This window comes from Caretta caretta, chromosome 17 (genome assembly GCF_965140235.1).
Source record: "Caretta caretta isolate rCarCar2 chromosome 17, rCarCar1.hap1, whole genome shotgun sequence".
Taxonomy (NCBI): domain Eukaryota; kingdom Metazoa; phylum Chordata; order Testudines; family Cheloniidae; genus Caretta; species Caretta caretta.
The window spans coordinates 8691414-8710217 of record NC_134222.1 but is presented as its reverse complement, the minus strand read 5'-3'; the positions used below and the strand labels follow the sequence as shown (position 1 = coordinate 8710217).

The 18804-nt window shown below is 45.3% G+C and overlaps 1 protein-coding gene across 6 annotated transcripts in view; it reads right to left on the bottom strand.

Annotated features, from left to right (window-relative positions):
• The window catches only part of CUEDC1 (CUE domain containing 1), a 124716-nt gene that overhangs the window by 85507 nt on the left and 20405 nt on the right, over positions 1–18804 (bottom strand). For 2 of the 6 annotated variants that reach the window (XM_048823973.2, XM_048823974.2), the window contains exon 2: positions 1989–2061. The exons of the other annotated variants lie outside the window; for them this stretch is intronic. The gene's annotated coding sequence lies outside the window, so the exon portion shown is untranslated. The remainder of the gene's footprint in view (positions 1–1988; positions 2062–18804) is intronic. 6 annotated transcript variants of the gene reach the window in all.

The following is an 18804-nucleotide window of genomic DNA, read 5'->3' as shown; positions in this document are numbered from 1 at the left end:
ACTATATTTTCTGATGTCCAAATTGAAACCCATTAGACTTTAATAGTAACAAGTAACAGGGGAAACAAATGAAATCATAGAATATTTAGTAATAAACTACTCTGCTTTCCGCGAGAAGACAGCTGTGGCTCCCAAGGCCTGCAATCCCTCTAAGATCCCTTATCGAAAGGAGAGTGCTCCTCATTATGTGTCACATGGCTGCTGATAAATATAAATACAAGAGGAACCCTATGCCATGTGGGAGGCAGGAACTCTGCCTTCCCAAGACCCTCCATGTTTGCAAGAATGGCAGGTGACTAAGCCATGTGCAAATGAGAGGAGACTTAAAAGGAAAGGAATGGCACCAGCTGTCTCCAAAGGAACATTAATTAAAGGGGCAGAACTCCCAGTCATTTGCCTTGGAGTTCAAATAAATATACTATGGGGAGCACGAAAGTTACAGAGTAGCTTTTTCTTCCCAGAGTCTGACTCCACAAACCTCCACAGCAGGGAATGCCACAGTAATTACTCGCTGGAAGCAGGGTTTTCTTTTTGTTCCCAAACTACCACCCTTCAGTTTCATCTTCTCTTATACCCTACCCGCATCATCTCCTCCACCCCACCCCACCCCAAAGAATCTCTAAAGCTATGTCTACAATGGCAACTGAATGACAAAACTTTTGTCTTTCAGAAATGTTAAAAAAACCACACACAACCCAAAGACAAAATTTTACAAGCACCAGTGTGAACAACGCTTTGTCAACAAAGCTAACACCACTCATTGGCGGTGGAAGCTTTTTGTCATCAGGAGAGCTGACAAACAGCGGCTACACGGCGTGTCTTTTAGCTGCATGGCTGTAGCAACACAGCCGTGTTGCTAAAAGCTGCGTAGCGTAGACATAGCCTAATATTCTATCACAAAAGAAACAAAGCACAACAATTAGTCCTTCACTCTTCACCATACCAGCTCCCACATCCAGCCTTCATCTGAAGCCTGGGGGATTGTATTAGCAAATGTAAACATACACAGTCAACGCTAGAGATTTGCATCCAGGGCCCCTGATGCAATGCAGGAGACACTAGCCTGATCAGCAAACCATCCACATGTATCAGAGTAACAGCCGTGTTAGTCTGTATTCGCAAAAAGAAAAGGAGTACTTGTGGCACCTTAGAGACTAACCAATTTATTTGAGCATAAGCTTTCGTGCTCACGAAAGCTTATGCTCAAATAAATTGGTTAGTCTCTAAGGTGCCACAAGTCCTCCTTTTCCATCCACATGTAGAATACCTGATGATTACAATGGGAGTCGCATGCCCAGGGGACCTGTCTAGCGTTGAGGTTTACATTGAAGGAGCAAGCAGTGAATCTCCACCATCTTTCATCAACAGTTTTCTATTCCTACTATAGTTGTTCATGAAAATACTGGATACACACCCAGATTTTTCCCATAAGCAGCACAGCTTCGGATAACACAGTCAAGCTCTGTAGATTCTCCCCCGCGCTCCCCAGAGAGGACACAGCATTGGTTTCGGAAGGCACACGTGAGCAAACCTGATTTCAGGTGCAAGTGCCAGTTGTGCTCTGTTGCTAGAGGCAGCGCTTGGGGGGAACCGAGTATTGTGAACTCTTCAGGTCAGGGACACCATTACCGAGGGTGCCCAGATGTCCCGATTTTATAGGGACAGTCCTGATATTTGGGACTTTTTCCTATATAGGCATCTATTACGCCTCACCCCCTGTCCTGATTTTTCACATTTGCTATCTGGTCACCCTACCATTACCCTCTGTGTTGTCAAGGAGTACTGGTGGCACCTTAGAGACTATGCTCAAATAAATTGGTTAGTCTCTAAGGTGCCACAAGTCCTCCTGTTCTTTTTGCGGATACAGACTAACACGGCTGCTACTCTGAAACCTCTGTGTTGTGTGTAAGCTGGGGCCAAAAGAGCTAATGCAATCCTTGGATGTGTCAAGTAGTGAATCTCAAGTAGGAGTGGAGAGCTTATTTTACCTCTGTATTCAGTGCGACCACCACTGGAATACGGTGTCCAATTCTTGCACCCACTATTCAAGATGTTGATAAACTGGAGAGAGTTCAGAGAAGAATGATTAAAGGCTTAGACAACATGCCTTAGAGTCAAAGAGCACAACTATTTGGCTTAACAAAGAGAAGATTATGGGGTGACTTGATTACAGTCTATAAGTATCTACACGGGGAACAAATATTTAATAATGGGCTCTTCAATCTAGCAGACAAAGGTATAACATGATTGAGTGGCTGGAAGTTGAAGCTAGACAAACTCAGAGTGGAAGTAAGGCATACATTTTTAACAGTGAGTAATTAACCATTGGAACAATTTCCAAAGGGTTGTGGTGGCTTCTCCATCACTGACAATTTTTAAAGGAAGGTTGGATGTTTTTCTAACAGATCTGCTCTAGGAATTATTCGGGGGAAGTTCTGTGGCCTGCGTTAAACAGGAGGACAGAATAATAGTGGTCCCTTCTGGCTTTGAAATCTACGAATCTCCATGTGGTGGAAGGATGGTCCAGTGTTTATGGCACTAACCTAGGACTTTGAGAAGCTGGATTCTGGTCTACTTTGACACACCTTTCCTGGGTAACCCTGCATGAGTCATGGGGGGGGCTGATCTTCACTGCAGAGTTAACTGGGGCTCACCCAGTGTTACCCCTAACCTGGCTCGCACACACACACAAACTCTCTCACTCAAACGTGGTGGTGCTTGAAACCCAACACCCATCCTGGGCTATAGGCTAAAGCCTGAGCACTGCTTACATTTGAGCTGGTACCCAGTGCCAATCACCTGAAGTAACTGCGGTGAGAACATACCCTGGGTCTTGCTGTGCCTCAGTTCCCCATCTGTAAAATGGAAATAACAGCACTGCCCTACCTCACAGGGTGTTGTCCGAATAAATACATTAAAGACTGTGAGATGCTCAAATGTACAGTGATGGGGCCACAGGAGTGCCCCGGACAGACTGACAGTATGTAGATGGGGTAAGCAACTCCTTGCAAAGTGCTGCATTAGGTAATTCCCAGACACAAAAGAGTTCAAGTTCAGCAAGGGAAATAAGACTGTTCATCCATCTCCCCTGTTTTTGGCAAGCAGGCACTCCCTTTATAGACATACAATATGAAGAACTAAATACAATATGCTGTTCAGAGATACTATCCAGCTGTATTGGTTTACAAGGCCGGCAGTCGATTGCTTAGGACTGGCCACGGCACTGGTGCTTTACTAATCAAGAATGAGAAACTCCCACTGCTACAGCCCAGCTGCCTTGCCCCTTAGCTAGGGTAGGCAAGTTCATCTCTAAAGGGTTTGTGGTTAAGGTATAACAATTCGGCATGTATCTTGCCCTTCCTCGCTGCAAACCAAAACCCCATCAAGTAGTTTTGTTTGTCACACAACAGAACATCCCAGTTGGAAAAAGCTCTGGTACCAATAAGCTGTTTTATAGCCTTGCTCAGGAAATGCTGTCATTCTGTACTTGGTTGCTTGCTTCCACAGACCACACAGCTGTACTTCGTATAAATCCCCTTAAGCGCAGAGCTCTGCATCACTTTTTCTCCATGCAGTAACCCCATAAGCAGGTCACATACTGCATCAAGACCTGGATCACTACTGACTTTTCCCCAGGAGTAGAGCATGCTTCCTCAAGGGGGAACAGGAGTGGGATTCAAACCTGCATCTCCTGGCCACAGGGCAGTAAAGAACAGCTCTACAGCTTTACCCCAAAGCCTTTGCACACAAAGCATACATGAACCAGAAGGCCAAATTCTCTGCTAGTACAAATTGGCACAACTCCATTAACTAACTTCAATGGAGATGAACCAATTTACAGTCTGAGAATTTCAGATTGGAGTGGGGGATCACTGTGAACTGATGTACTAAAAATATGAATACTTTGCATCTGTATAGTCCCTGTAATCCAAAGATCTCAAAGCACCTAAACCTCACAATAGTTTCACAAATGGAGACTCTAAGGTACAGAATATTTTCGCTAGGCTTGCACAGAGAATACTGACAATCAGTGGCCAAGCCAATAACTGTTATTAGCATGTAATTATTTATATTGCTGTAGGCCCTCAGGGACCAGGGTCCCATTGTCCTAGGTGCTGTACAAATGCATTAACAAAAAGACAGTCCTTGACTGACAGGGGGGAGGGACAGTTCACTGGTTTGAGCACTGGCCTGCTAAACCTAGGGTTGGGAGTTCAATCCTTGAGGGGGCCATTTAGGGATCTGGGGCAAAAATTGGGGATTGGTCCTGCTTTGAGCAGGGAGTTGGACTAGATGACCTCCTGAGGTCTCTTCCAACCCTGATATTCTATGACCCAAAAAGCTCATAATCAAAGGAGGAACAGGAAATGGGGGTGGGAAGGGGGAGGACGATTCCCAATGCCCTGCTCTCAACTGCTAAACCTGGCTGTCTCGCACACATCTGAGCAAAATTTAAACGCATACTCCCTGCAAGGAGCCTTTTATCTCAGTAATATTTCCTTGTCGGAATTATTCTACAGAACAGAAATATCCATACATGCCATGCACTATTTAAAAACAAGCAAGAACCAAAGAGATTAAGAGTGCAGTGACCTTTATGAATTAACCAGCTAACACAAACTACATTTAAGTCAGCGCAAAGAAGTTATTGCACGTGGGTGGCTCAGAGTCTCCAGCATACAGAGACTGCTCTAGGCACGGCAAAGAGAACAGCACTGGGATGCAGTTTCAGATAACTGCTGAGTTGATTATATCTGTGAATTGGGCTCTCTTAAGGCAAAGAGCAGCATAGCAAGTACCAAGAAAACAACGATCTGGTAGGCAAGCAGCGTGCTGGTGAAGAGACATGGTCATGCAGCTGCTGTCTCTGCAAGTTCATCAGGCAACAAGGTTCGAAGCCAAGTGGAATGCTCCTGCATTTTGCTGTCCGCCCTTGGAATTTAAAATGCTGGCCACCTACATGAATTACCTACCCAGGCTGGTCCCCAAATAAATAACATTAATTCCATAATGACTGGGCTAGTACAAGATGCAAAGACAGTCTGGGGGAAGATATGTGAGCTGAATTCATACATGACAAACTGCATCAAAGACAATAAATTTATGTTTGTCCAGCACCTTTAATCCAGAAGGATCCCAAGCAATTTATAGACTGTATGCGCTATACAGAGTTCACTCACTTACCATGAAGTTCAGCCACTTCGGGGATGGAAAATGGCAGCTGTTTAACTATTTTAAGCAAGCAAAATGCCATTGCCCACATTGAACTGTAGCATGGACTTTGGTGTGGACACCCCTTCCCCATAACAATGTAAGGACACTGCCTTCTCTACAGCTAGGTATAGCCAAGATTAGTTTGCAGCAAAGCCTTCATCTTGAACATACAGTCCCAGCATACAGATAGCATGTGCACCAAGTGGAAATCTCACATCTAAATAGGAATCCTAGTTCAAGCCAATGTGTTTCCCAAAAACTTACAAGAGTGGTCTTGTATTTGCCCAACTGAGAAGCCTGACTCACTCTGGGTCCAATCCTGCAGCGGCTTCACGCATGGGACTCCCACTGAAATTAATAGAATAGGGACTCGTAACAGGGCCTTGGAGCATGTGTGCATCTCAGTACATCTTTTGTAGCCCTTTGAAACTGGAGCTGTAGTTGCAACTCCCACGCCTGCTCCCAGTCATGTGCCCTAGAGAGGGAACCACATATAAGGCTTCCCGCCTCCTGGGCACAGCAGCAGACGGGGGGACCCAGAGTCAGGGAAAGCGCTCTCAACACCTGTCAGAGCAGGAAGCAGGAGCTGGCTGGAATGAAAATTCAGCAAGGAAGCCCTGGAAGAAGGGTTATAAGGACTGTGAAGAAGTCTGAGGGCTCTAAAGGGCTGGAAACAAGGGCCAGACAAGGCCCTGAAGGGCCACAACGCCAGGTGGGACACTTTGTTCTGAATCTTGGTTTCTAAGGTCAAGAAAAATTCTGAGCAAAGTGAATGAAGTGGTGCCATTGCTTGGAGCACAATTTCTCCTTCCCCAGCTGGTGGTTCAGCGCACCAGCTCACACAGCTACTCACACCCAGCCTCTGCACATTACATTTGTCTCAGGAAGAGAAGGTTGTTTCTCTCATCATTCACGCCACCCAAAACTGGTGCCACGCTAGGTGAGTCAGAGGCTCAGCTCTTGTCTCGCCAACTTCTGCCCCACAGCATGAAAAAGCAGCTGAGCTGCTGCAGCTCTTCTCTGCCACGTGCTCTTCCTGTTGTGGCTAAGCGACAGTGCATCTGCGTCAAATCGCCGCAACAGGTAGACCACTAACAGAAGGGGAAAACCCACATGAGGAAAGAGTCCCTGACACAAGCAAAATGACACACAGACAAACACAAGGTGTTCAGTGCTGCGACTGTAAGATTCTAATCCAACTTTTATTAAAGCATCAGAAATTCTAGGGGCAACACCAGAGCAATTGATGCTCACACACGCATAGCCCTTAACTCATCACGTTCGTCCTTCCCCTGCTCCCATTTGCCTGAGCACCTGCTGTTTCTTTGAACAAATGAACTAGGTGGGGTTAAGGCAGGGTGACTGAAATATTGCTGAACAGCTGGAGGCAGGAGAGCGAGGTGATCTGCACTCCTAGCTCCAAACGGCGTAGGCGGCGGTAGCCCAGAGTGGCTAGGAGAGTACATTTCAAATCCAGCACACAGCTCAGCACCGCTGGCAGTGTCTGCTCAGCACTGGCAGCGCAGGAGGTAGCTTAGCAAAGCATTGCATTGCTAGAGAGGGATGGGGAAGCTAACTTCACCGGCCTGCCTCACAGCTAGCTCTAGCAGTTGTGGTCAGGCCTACAAAATGATTTCCCACCCATCTCCGCCAGACAACAGCCAGTTCTTGTCCACTAGAGGTTGGACTTTCAAAAACACTAAGCACTGGTCTAACTCTGCTCTGACTGACTTCTATAGAACTGCAGTTTGGCCAACACTGAGTGCTTCTGAAAATCCCACCCTACGATTGCATGGCATGACGGCTTTAGGATTTGATGGCTCTTAGCGGTAGTCCTATGCTTACCTAGTTCAAGCTATGTAAAAAGTGTGCACACATCAGGGAGTCTTACACAACTTCTCGCTGCAGGAAAAGTGGACTCCAGCTGCAATTGTAGAGGTACATGCATAGCTGCCAGCATTTACAAGTATTTTTGTCAAGAGACAGTTCTCCATATAAGCTAGAAGTTTGGGGGCCATGAGGTCGCCCATCTCTGGATGTTTGTGAGTGCTCTCTGTTGCATTTCAGCACTTAGAGTGAGCTTTATATCCAATTAATTTCAGCGCGCGCACACCCAGTGCGTGAGATAGTCAGGCTGTATTGTTGCCATTAGAACAGAAAGACTAAGTGATATGACTAATTCCAATGAAGTCATCTGTGTCAAAGCTAGGAGCAGAACCCAGGAGTTCCTTGCTTTCAAGTATTATGCATTGTCCATTACGCATCGCTGTCTCCCCTGCTGTTGTACTGCCGTTTTGTGGCTAGAGGCAGAGGAGCAAGTTCAGCTGCAGAGAGGAAACTTGCAAGAGCTCTCCTAATATCAGTGGCAGCCCACACAGCATTAGCCCCTACACCTAACCATAAAATGTTCTAACTTTCTTCAAAAATTAAGGAATCTGTGGATTTCATAAGTCCCAAAGGCCAACCCTGAATGGCTTGAGTGGTGGGGTTAAAACAGACAGAATTACCTGTGACTGGGAGTACCATGGTTTTCCCTTGTTTTCTGTATCCAGCTTATAGGCATTTTCACCAGCCATTAGCTTTGCCATTTCCAGCACTATGATCTTAGTAAGAAGGGCCCGAGATCTACTGCCATTGCTAAATGAAAGCTGAAATTTACCCTTGACAATGGTAGGTCTCCAGATTCATAATGGGTGAGAGAGAAGGCCAGTGCAGTGGGCTTTGCAGGCCCCAAAACTTAGCTCTGCTTACACTAGGAGCCTGAATTGCAGACTCCCTGACGATCCAACTTGCTTCAGCTGGAGCTGTGGATGTTCAGCACCTCTAATAAACTCAGGCCCTATGCCTGTAGCCAGAGTGGTCAGACCCTCACTTGTATAAGAACTGATACCAAAATCATTGAGGAGCTCAGAGAACAAAACTCAGCATAGTGATGGGAAGGAAGAGCATGAGAGAGCAGCTGTTTTGAAATAGTTCTTGCAGCACTGCCAGCCCCAAATGTTCAAAAGTTGTGCTGGGTCCCCAAAAAATCATGAGAATGGCATAAGATTTTTGTTATTGTTTTTTTAAATTAATAAAAACCAACAAATTTGAGGTTCTTTACCCCCAAAAACCCTTCTGGTGTTTGAGCCTTTAGGGGTTACATTTTTGAGTCTTTCACAGCAAATATAAGGGCTAGAAAATGAATTTTTTAAAATGTAACCTGAGATTCTTACACAATCCCATGTCTCCAGGAGCTGGGACTTTAAAAAAATACCAAATGTTACGAGATTAAAAAGAAGCATAAACCAAGAATAAAGACTTGATCCCATATTCCCTGTACAAGTAGAATTCCCATCAATGTCAAAAGACATTTTATCTGCATAAAGTATATGGGTTCAAAGCACCCTTTCTGTGTGGGTATACACACTGTAAACAAGAGTAATACAAATCAGTCATCTATAAGAGCTAAAGAACAAATTCAACCCAATCTGAAACAGCATCCATGGTGCAACCAAAAGAAGGACAGGTTCGCTGTGGCTTAGGCATGCAAGATATTAGTTAAAAAAACTGCATGTCAGAGCTTGTAATTCGTTCTTTGATTAGAATTCTGGACAGAATTCCTAGTACTCTGCACTCTTTGGTTTGCATCTTAACTGCCCTGGTACAGGTACGCCTATAAACTGCATCCAGGGAACAAGGGAAAGTTATGGTACCCAAAGGCATTCACTTTTAACTACTATGTAATAACTTAATGTTCCCCATTGTTCAGTGTGTTTCACATTCCTCCCCCTCTATAGCTGATCCACAGAGGATAACTACCTGCTTCTGCTCCCAGCTGATGGAGTTACTCCTTTGGATCAAGTGGCCGAGATCTCTGGTTTGGTGCTGAAGTTTCTCAGTTCAAACCCTGCTGATGACACCTACATGGGGAAAGTTGCTACATTTATAAATATTAATCTTCCCAACACAGAGGCAATTATCCCCATTGTATAGTTGGGAAACTGGGGGCAAAGTGACCAGTGCAAGGTTACAGGGAGAGCCAGCGCTGGACCAGTGATTGAAACTCAGGCATTCCTGACTCCTAGGCTGGGCTCAGATTACGTCTAATGGCCAGCATAGCATGTTAAGTGCCCAGAGGATGCTAAAAAAGAGCAGTAAGGGGTGGATGTGACGCAGTAAAATGGATTAGCTTCCTCTCTAGTTTACTGGAGCACCCAGTACATTGACTCCCAAGGAACCAGCTCCCTGCCTTCTTCAGCAGCTGATAAAATGCAATGAGGAGAGACACAACAGGAAGAACTAGGCAAAGTTCATCTTGCTGTTCTAGTGGACATTTCTGAAGGGCTAGATCAAGCCACATAGAAAAAGATGGGATTCCAAACACCCCCAAATTATATCCTGGTGGTGGGGTCCCATTATCTGATCTTAGACCTGGGTCCAGGTTCTGTGGCTTGTGTCCATTTTGCTAGCCCAAGGTATCTAACAACATTTCTATCAACATCCAGCACTCTCCTCTCTCTCTGTTTGTGGGAAGCCGGCTGAGAAGGAGTTAGCAACAGGGCGGGGGTGGGGGGTGGGAATTAAGGAGCAGCCCTAGGAGAAGCCCCACAACCTTATCCCTAACAGGCAAGTCTAAAGCAAGAAAGCCCCATTATTGGGCATTTACATGCTGCCCCCCAACATCACTCACATCACAGGGATGGGAAACTGGCTTCTCTCCCCATGACTTTCTATTACCACTCACTGCTAGTTAGCAACAAAGCGAGCACACTAGCAAGGAAGAAAGTTAACAAAGAATATCACTTCAAAGGCGGTTCTTTCTAGGGTCCTCCTATCTCTCCCCCTTCCCCCTCCCTTGTTTAGATGGTCTGGGCTTGCTGCTTGTCAAAACTGCAGAGCACTCAACTGCAGCTGAAGTCCATGGGAGCTGCAAGCGCTCAGCATCTCTGGAAAAAGGCAGGCCGTGAGTGGCTTTCTAGACACACACTTCTCCACCCAACCCCAATCTCTCAGCAGTGGGAGCTATAATTAACACATGCTATAACTAGCCAGCAAAATTCCTGGCTGTTTGCAAGAACTTCATTTCCGACTGCATTTGGGACAAGGATGCATAGAGTCTGTCCCTCCCCCTGTTCTTTTCATGCTGAATGGAATTATCCTGGTGGCCAAAGCTTTACAGCTTTCATGGAAAAAGATCCCAGGGACTTTTACACCAAAATGTGACACTGAGCGATGTGATGGCAACTTGCCATGTGCAGGGAGGCTGCGTATAAGGACAGAGAGTTGTGAGAACGTTTTTGTAGATGGAAAATAAACACAGTGCTAATACCTGCTGGGGCTTGTAATCGCCCGGATAAAGGAAGAGAAAGTACTCAGAGGCGGAGGGATGAAAGGCTGCAGTTTATCTATCACCTTAGCCCTCACCTTGTGTTTACAGGGAGAGAGAGGCCAGCAGTTGCAAGAATCCGTTGGCTGCATCTGACTCTCCAGCAGTACTTTGGGAGCCCATCTGGCTGCCCTGATTTTCACAAGGAGCAGGTGAAAAGAATACATGAAAAGCAGCATTGAATGTGACTCTCAGATTTTAAGGCCAGAAGGGACCATAAGATCACCTAGTACAACCTCCTGCAACATGGGCCACACAATTTCATCTAGTAATTCCTGCAGCTAGCCCAACAACTCATGCCTGACCTAGAGTGAGACACAGTGTGTGGCCCAGATCCTCATGGATATATAGACTCCTAAATCCCAATGGTTTTAATGAGAGTTAAATGCCTAAGTACCTTGGAGGAACTGGGTCTTTGTGTCTTTCACCTCTAGGTCACTGGCTCAGATCCAGCCAGGTCAGTGAACTAGGTAAAACGATTTTGGCGATTTCAGTTTGGCTCCCAGTGAATAAATGTCCACACCACATAAACCATCGTCTCAACTGGTATGAATTGCTCCCCACCCTCACTGACTTGGCACTGGCAGCACAGAGGCCAAAGATCGAATGTAGATTGAATTGCCTGGATGCACCTAATGGCAGGGCAGTTTCAGGGGCCACACTTACAGACCTCTCTTCTCCTGATATGTAGGACTTTACCCTCCAGGGCCGTTCACCTAACACTTTTCACCAGTGCTCAGATTAAGGTTTGCCGTGTTGCTGTTTTTTAAGGATCTCTTTTGATTTAAACAAACTGTTGCTGATAAACCTAATTAGGGTTATACAATTATAAAAAACTGAAATGCCCCATTATTTACACAGCTAAGTGCTTGCTCAACCTCAACACACCTACAAGCCCAGTGGATAAACTGGTAGAACAGAAATTCGCTAGAAGTTTGATGCTCACATATAAGAGAGGGAAGAAAAAGCTTCTCAGGAGTTTTCAAGCACTGAAAATATCACTCATACTCACTAGTCCATACCAGAGTCGCCCTCAGGGAAGAAGCAGGGTGATGCCAACAAGATGCAGCTTCTCCAAACACTGATCTGGACACTTTGGACATCCGTGAAACACTTGCACTCCTCCCTCGCCGAGGGCAGGTACTGACCCGCTTCACACACAGCACCTGAGAGTTCAAAGCTCAGGAAGGAGAAACTAGCCAGAATCTGGAAGCCTTCCAAGGGAAGAGAGGCTTGGGAGCACTCTTGAAAGGGAAGAAGCTGTTGTGAGGGAATGTAGGAATGAGAAGTGTGGTTTGGGGGGTCTGAGCACTAGACTTCAACTCAGGGCTCCTGTATTCAATCCCCATGCATTTGCTCTCAATACTGAGAGGTTTTCAACCAACCAACTTCTCCAAAGAGGTGGGACCTAATTAATGCATAGGCTTCTGTGGGCCCTCTATGTAGGGGTGAATTTTACCCATGGTTTAAAAAGCACTTAGGGATGAACAGTGTGCCCTGCAGCCATAAAATGGCAGGATTGCTGTGTGATCCTGGGCACGGCACTCAGCTGGAAGATGTTATGGAAGGGTGAAGTATTGAAATCAATGACCCAAAACACTGGAGGATGTCTTCAATGTTTTAAACTCTGTAGAAACATCACTGAGATAGCCTAGGTCTGATAAACAGGGAGAACATTTATAAAGGTGAAAAGTCAGGCTGAGCAAAACAAAGACAAGTGTAGCAGGCATCTCAGTTTTCTATGAAACTCCTGTATCTTGATCTCAGATTGAATAGTGGAGTCACCTTCCAAAAGCACCCTGGTGATCTAGAAGCACTTTTGGGGGAGATTTTCAAAGACACAAATGTCAGCTTGGTGCCTAACTCCCTTTTGTGCCTTTGAAAATCTACCCCATTGATTTTCAGTGAGATTTCTGCTCCTAAATTGCTTGTGTTTTGCCAATCCTACCCCTAATTCTTATGTTTCACATGCAATCTGAGCATTGGGAAATATTGAGCTTCACTATTCACGTGGGAAAACGTGTTGTTCAAAGTAGACACAGAAGAATGTGCATTCTTTGAAAACTCTGCTTCTTGCCCCGCATTTCAAAGATGCTTGCATGTCTCAAAAAGATGAGTGACCCAAGGACACAAAATCCCTAAAACAAAGATTACATTTGTTCAAGAACCTCCAAGACATTCATAATGCACTCAGAATATTCACTGTAAAGCATATTAATTAGATTTTAAAATGTGCATTAAGAAAAGAACATCTAGTAAAACAAAATTGTAGCTAGCAAGAAATCAAAGAGTGAATGTGAAAGGACAATAAAGCTGATAAGAACTACAAACAGACAGAGAAAACCCAGTCTCTCGCTAACCTTTTATTCAGGAAATCCCTCTTTTCTCCTGCAGGCAGCACTTTTGAAAGTGCGTTTTGGTACCTTCATCTGGCCCAACTCTGCAAGGTGCTGAACAGCCTCAACTAATAATGAAGTCCTTTGGGGTTGAGGTCACTTGGCACATAGAATCATAGAACATCAGAGTTGGAAGGGACCTCTGGAGGCCATCTAGTCCAACCCCCTGCCCAGACCAGGACCAATCCCAACTAAATCATCCCAGCCAGGGCTTTGTCAAGCCTGACCTTAAAAACTTCTAAGGAAGGGGATTCCACCACCTCCCTAGGTAACGCATTCCAGTGTTTCACCACCCTCCTAGTGAAAAAGTTTTTCCTAATAGCCAACCTAAATCTCCCCACTGCAACTTGAGACCATTACTCCTTGTCCTGTCATCTGCTATCACTGAGAATAGTCTAGATCCATCCTCTTTGGATCCACCTTTCAGGTAGTTAAAAGCAGCTATCAAATCCCCCCTCATTCTTCTCTTCCGCAGATTAAACAATCCCAGTTCCCTCAGCCTCTCCTCATAAGTTATGTGTTCCAGACCCCTAATCATTTTTGTTGCCCTTCGCTGGACTCTTTCCAATTTATCCACATCCTTCTTGTAGCGTGGAGCCCAAAACTGGACACAGTACTCCAGATGAGGCCTCACCAATGTCGAATAGAGGGGAACGATCATGTACCTCGATCTGCTGGCAATGCCCCTATACACCCCAAAATGCCATTGGCCTTCTTGGCAACAAGGGCACACTGTTGACTCATATCCAGCTTCTTTTCCACTGTCACCCCTAGGTCCTTCTCTGCAGAACTGCTGCCTAGCCATTCGGTCCCTAGTCTGTAGCAGTGCATTGGATTCTTCCGTCCTAAGTGCAGGACTCTGCACTTGTCCTTGTTGAACCTCATCAGATTTCTTTTGGCCCAATCCTCCAATTTGTCTAGGTCCCTCTGTATCCTCTCTCTACCCTCCAGCGTATCTACCACTTCTCCCAGTTTAGTGTCATCCGCAAACTTGCTGAGGGTGCAATCCACACCATCCTCCAGATCATTAATGAAGATATTGAACCAAACCAGCCCCAGGACCAACCCTTGGGGCACTTCGCTAGATATCGGCTGCCAACTAGACATGGATCCATTGATCACTACCCGTTGAGCCCGACAATCTAGCCAACTTTCTACCCACCTTGTAGTGCATCCATCCAGTCCATACTTCTTTAACTTGCTGACAAGAATACTGTGGGAGCCCGTGTCAAAAGCTTTGCTAAAGTCAAGGAAGAACATGTCCACTGCTTTCCCTTCATCCACAGAACTAGTTATCTCATCATAGAAGGCAATTAGGTTAGTCAGGCATGACTTTCCCTTGGTGAATCCATGCTGACTGTTCCTGATCAATTTCCTCTCCTCTAAGTGCTTCAGAATTGAACATCACAGGAACTGAATTCCAGGTGGCTGGGGAAGGCTCTGATTCACTGGACTCTTCCTTGCAATGCAGAGAACTGGCTTTCCCCATCTATGCAGCCTTCTGATGGAACCCTGTCCTGTTACTGCTACGTCCCTAGAGCCTTTTTATGTACAGCACACTGCTCTAATCTCTCGTTTATGCCCTGCGGTCTGGCCACACGTCGTCTCTTACACCATGACAGTTATCGAAGGAAATATTCAAGTTCTCCAGTGTTTGTGTTTTCCACTTACTACAGTCTACATAGACAACTGAGGCCTGAGGCACAGTTATGGCCCAGAGCCATCTACTACCCACTGTTGATTAGCCTCTAGTAAGCACAATGCAGTTAGGATGGCTTTCAGGGCAGATGTGGTCCAGCAGATTGACCAAAGGGGGCTGGCAGTAGGAAACCGGTGTTCCAGCCTTGCTTGCCACCAACTAGCTGTGTGATCTTGGGCAAATCACTTCCCCTTTCAACATGTGCTCAGTCGTATATCCATTCAATCACCGCCCATGACTCACAAAAGTGCTGTAAATATCACTACCTTCATTTGTGCCTTTTTGACCCATTTTCTTTGTACTGCTTGCAAAGCGCAATAAAGACCATTTCAAACAACTGCATAAAGCAAACATTAGCTCCCCACACCAGGTAGCTGGAACCCTAAACTTCATCAGCTTTGCTCCCAACTGTGGGAGAAGGGAAAAACATAAGAACAGCCATACTAGGTCAGACCAAAGGTCCATCTAGCCCAGTGTCCTGTCTTCTGACAGTGGCCAATGCCAGGTGCCCCAGAGGGAATGAACAGACCAGGTAATCATCAAGTGATCCATCCCCTGTTGCCCATTCCCAGTTTCTGGCAAACAGGGGCTAGAGACACCATCCCTGTCCATCCTGGCAAATAGCCACTGATGGACGTATCGTCCATGAACTTATCTAGTTCTTTTTTGAACCCTGTTATAGTCTTGGCCTTCACAACATCCTCTAGCAAGGAGTTCCACAAGGTTGGCTGTGCGCTGTGTGAAAAAATACTTCCTTTTGTCCGTTTTAAACCTGCTGCCTATTAACTTCATTTGGTGACCCCTAGTTCTTGTGTTATGAGAAGAAGTAAATAACACTTCCTTATTTACTTTCTCCACACCAGTCATGACTTTATAGACCTCTATCATATCCCCCCCAGTCGTCTTTTTTCCAAGCTCAAAAGTCCCAGTCTTATTAATCTCTCCTTATATGGCAGCCGTTCCATACCCGTAATCATTTTTGTTGCCCTTTTCTGAACATTTTCCAATTCCAATATCTCTTTTTTGAGATTGGGTGACCACATCTGCATGCAGTATTCAAGATATGGGCCTACCATGGATTTATATAGAGGCAATATGATATTTTCTGTCTTATTATCTATCCCTTTCTTAATCATTCCCAACATTCATAGAATCACAGAATATCAGGGTTGGAAGGGACCTCAGGAGGCCATCTAGTCCAACCCCCTGCCCAGACCAGGACCAATCCTCAACTAAATCATCCCAGCCAGGGCTTTGTCAAGCCTGACCTTAAAAACTTCTAAGGAAGGAGATTCCACCACCTCCCTAGGTAACGCATTCCAGTGTTTCACCACCCTCCTAGTGAAAAAGTTTTTCCTAATATCCAACCTAAACCTCCCACACTGCAACTCGAGACCATTACTCCTTGTCCTGTCATCAGCTACCACTGAGAACAGTCTAGATCCATCCTCTTTGGAACCCCCTTTCAGGTAGCTGAAAGCAGCTATCAAACCCACCCTCATTCTTCTCTTCCGCAGACTAAACAATCCCAGTTCCCTCAGCCTTTCCTCATGTGTTCCAGACCCCTAATCATTTTTGTTGCCCTTCGCTGGACTCTTTCCAATTTATCCACATCCTTCTTGTAGCGTGGAGCCCAAAACTGGACACAGTACTCCAGATGAGGCCTCACCAATGTCGAACAGTGGGGAACAGTCAAGTCCCTCCATCTGCTGGCAATGTCCCTACATATACATCCCAAAATGCCATTGGCCTTCTTGGCAACAAGGGCACACTGTTGACTCATATCCAGGTTCTCGTCCACCGTAACCCCTACGTCCTTTTCTGCAGAACTGCTGCCGAGCCATTCGGTCCTTAGTCTGTCGCGGTGCATGGGATTCTTCTGTCCTAAGTGCAGGACTCTGCACTTGTCCTTGTTGAACCTCATCAGATTTCTTTTGGCCCAATCCTCTAATTTGTCTAGGGTCCTCTGTATCCTATCCCTACCCTCCAGCGTATCTACCTCTCCTCCCAGTTTAGTGTCATCTGCAAACTTGCTGAGGGTGCAATCCACACCATCCTCCAGATCATTTATGAAGATCTTGAACAAAACCGGCCCCAGGACTGACCCTTGGGGCACTCCACTTGATACCGGCTGCCAACTAGACATGGAGCCATTGATCACTACCCGTTGAGCCCAACAATCTAGCCAACTTTCTATCCACCTTATAGTCCATTCATCCAGCCCATACTTCTTTAACTTGCTGGCAAGAATACATTCTGTTTGCTTTTTTGACTGCCACTGCACACTGAGTGCATTTTCAGAGAACTATCCACAATGACTCCAAGATCTTTTCCTTGAGTGGTAACAGTTAATTTAGACCCCATCATTTTGTATGTATAGTTGGGATTCTGCTACCATATCAGAGCCTGTGCTCTGATCTTTGAGACCCCAGGAGCCTAATGACAACTTGCCAGGGACTTGAAGCTCTGTAGGAATTTGCAGAAATATTTACATAACCTTGCGTTTTTACAAACATCTTGTGCCTTGGGTTTTTAGGGGCATAATGGGGCATTGCGTTGATATTTTCATAAACGTGCATAAGATGCTCAGATACTGCAGTGAGGGGGCCATGTAAATACCAAGGAGACAAAGATGCTCGTTTAACTGACAGAATTGTAGAAATTTCCAACACTAAGACCCAAATCCAGAATTCTTTTTTCTCCTTCAAAATCAGAACATTTAAAGGAGAGCAGGAAATGCAGCTCCCTGTCCTGTTTTAGGGTGCATGGGATGTCAGGTCTCACTCAACAAGTTAAAAGAAAATCTGTCTGTTTGCCTCTATGCTGTATGTAGAATCTCACACTGGCAAATTCCATGCCAACATATCAATAATCAGAGATCTCAGTCACCCAGAAATAATGCAGCATTATGTAAATACACAGATAAGTCACTAATAATATTCAGCCAATCGGATGGTTTGTAGCTCATTTCTAAATGTATCTTTTTCAAAACAAGATGTTATTAGAGCACTCTTTTTCCACTGACGCTATTGGCAGTAGAGAAATATGTCCAAAGCAAACAAAACTATTTGTTTATTATCAGGATTTGGTTTTTAAAAGTTATAGTGTTTTGTTAAAATATTTTAAAATCCAAGGCACCCAACAATATACTGATCGAGGCAACAGAGAAACAGAGCTTCTCTCCCAACAAGGACATCAGATTCTCAAATTGCCAAAGGACACATCAGTTGCATCCTCCTCTCACATCCCAAATCATAGCTGTATTGTTCAAGCTGATCACTCAGTTACATTGTAGCAGGAAAAGGAACCTCATTGGGTGTATCTGTTAATGAAAAGGCAGGGCAGCCCGAATACAAGACTGGGAATCAGGAACACTCGAGTTCTCTCTTGGCTCCATCAGTGGCCTTGGCTATCTCTCTTAGCCTTCCTGTGCCTCAGTTTTCAATCTGTGAAGTGGGTATGTCATCGCCTAGCCACGTGTGTAAGTGACTGTTAAGAGGATTAATTAATTGCTGTTTGTAAAACACTGAACATTAAAAGTGCTATGCGCAAACAGCTTTGCAATTGCATTCCTAATTTGTACATTTAGTTGCTGCGAATGTAAGTGAGAGACAGGTTATATTGCAAATGCATGCAAATGGACAGCTATGCATCTGATCTCTGGTAGAGGCAGTTACCCATTTTGCAAACACAATCATAGCAGCTGCATGCACGAACTAGGTGAACAATTGCAGGCTTTTTTGAAAACTCAGGCCCACAAACCACTCTCCATCCCGGTCCAATCTGCACCTGGCAAGACGAGTGTGGCCTTTTCTCTCCAATCCAGATCTGGTCATGATTTTCCACGTCTTTTCCATCTCAGTATTATATCGCTGTAACACACTCTTTGTGGAGCAGTGCAAGAATAACCATTCAGAAACTGAAGCTAGTGCAAGATGCAGCTGCCTGCTTATAAAGTAGAGTCTGATGTGAAGAGCACATAACACCGGGGATCTCTTGAGCTGCACTGCCTGCTGGTACATTTCAGGTTGGAATTAAAGGTGTTGGACTTAACCATCAAGCCTGAGGTGATTTGGAATATGGTTACATGACACATTACCCAAGTTGAGAGCAGCAGACATGCTCAA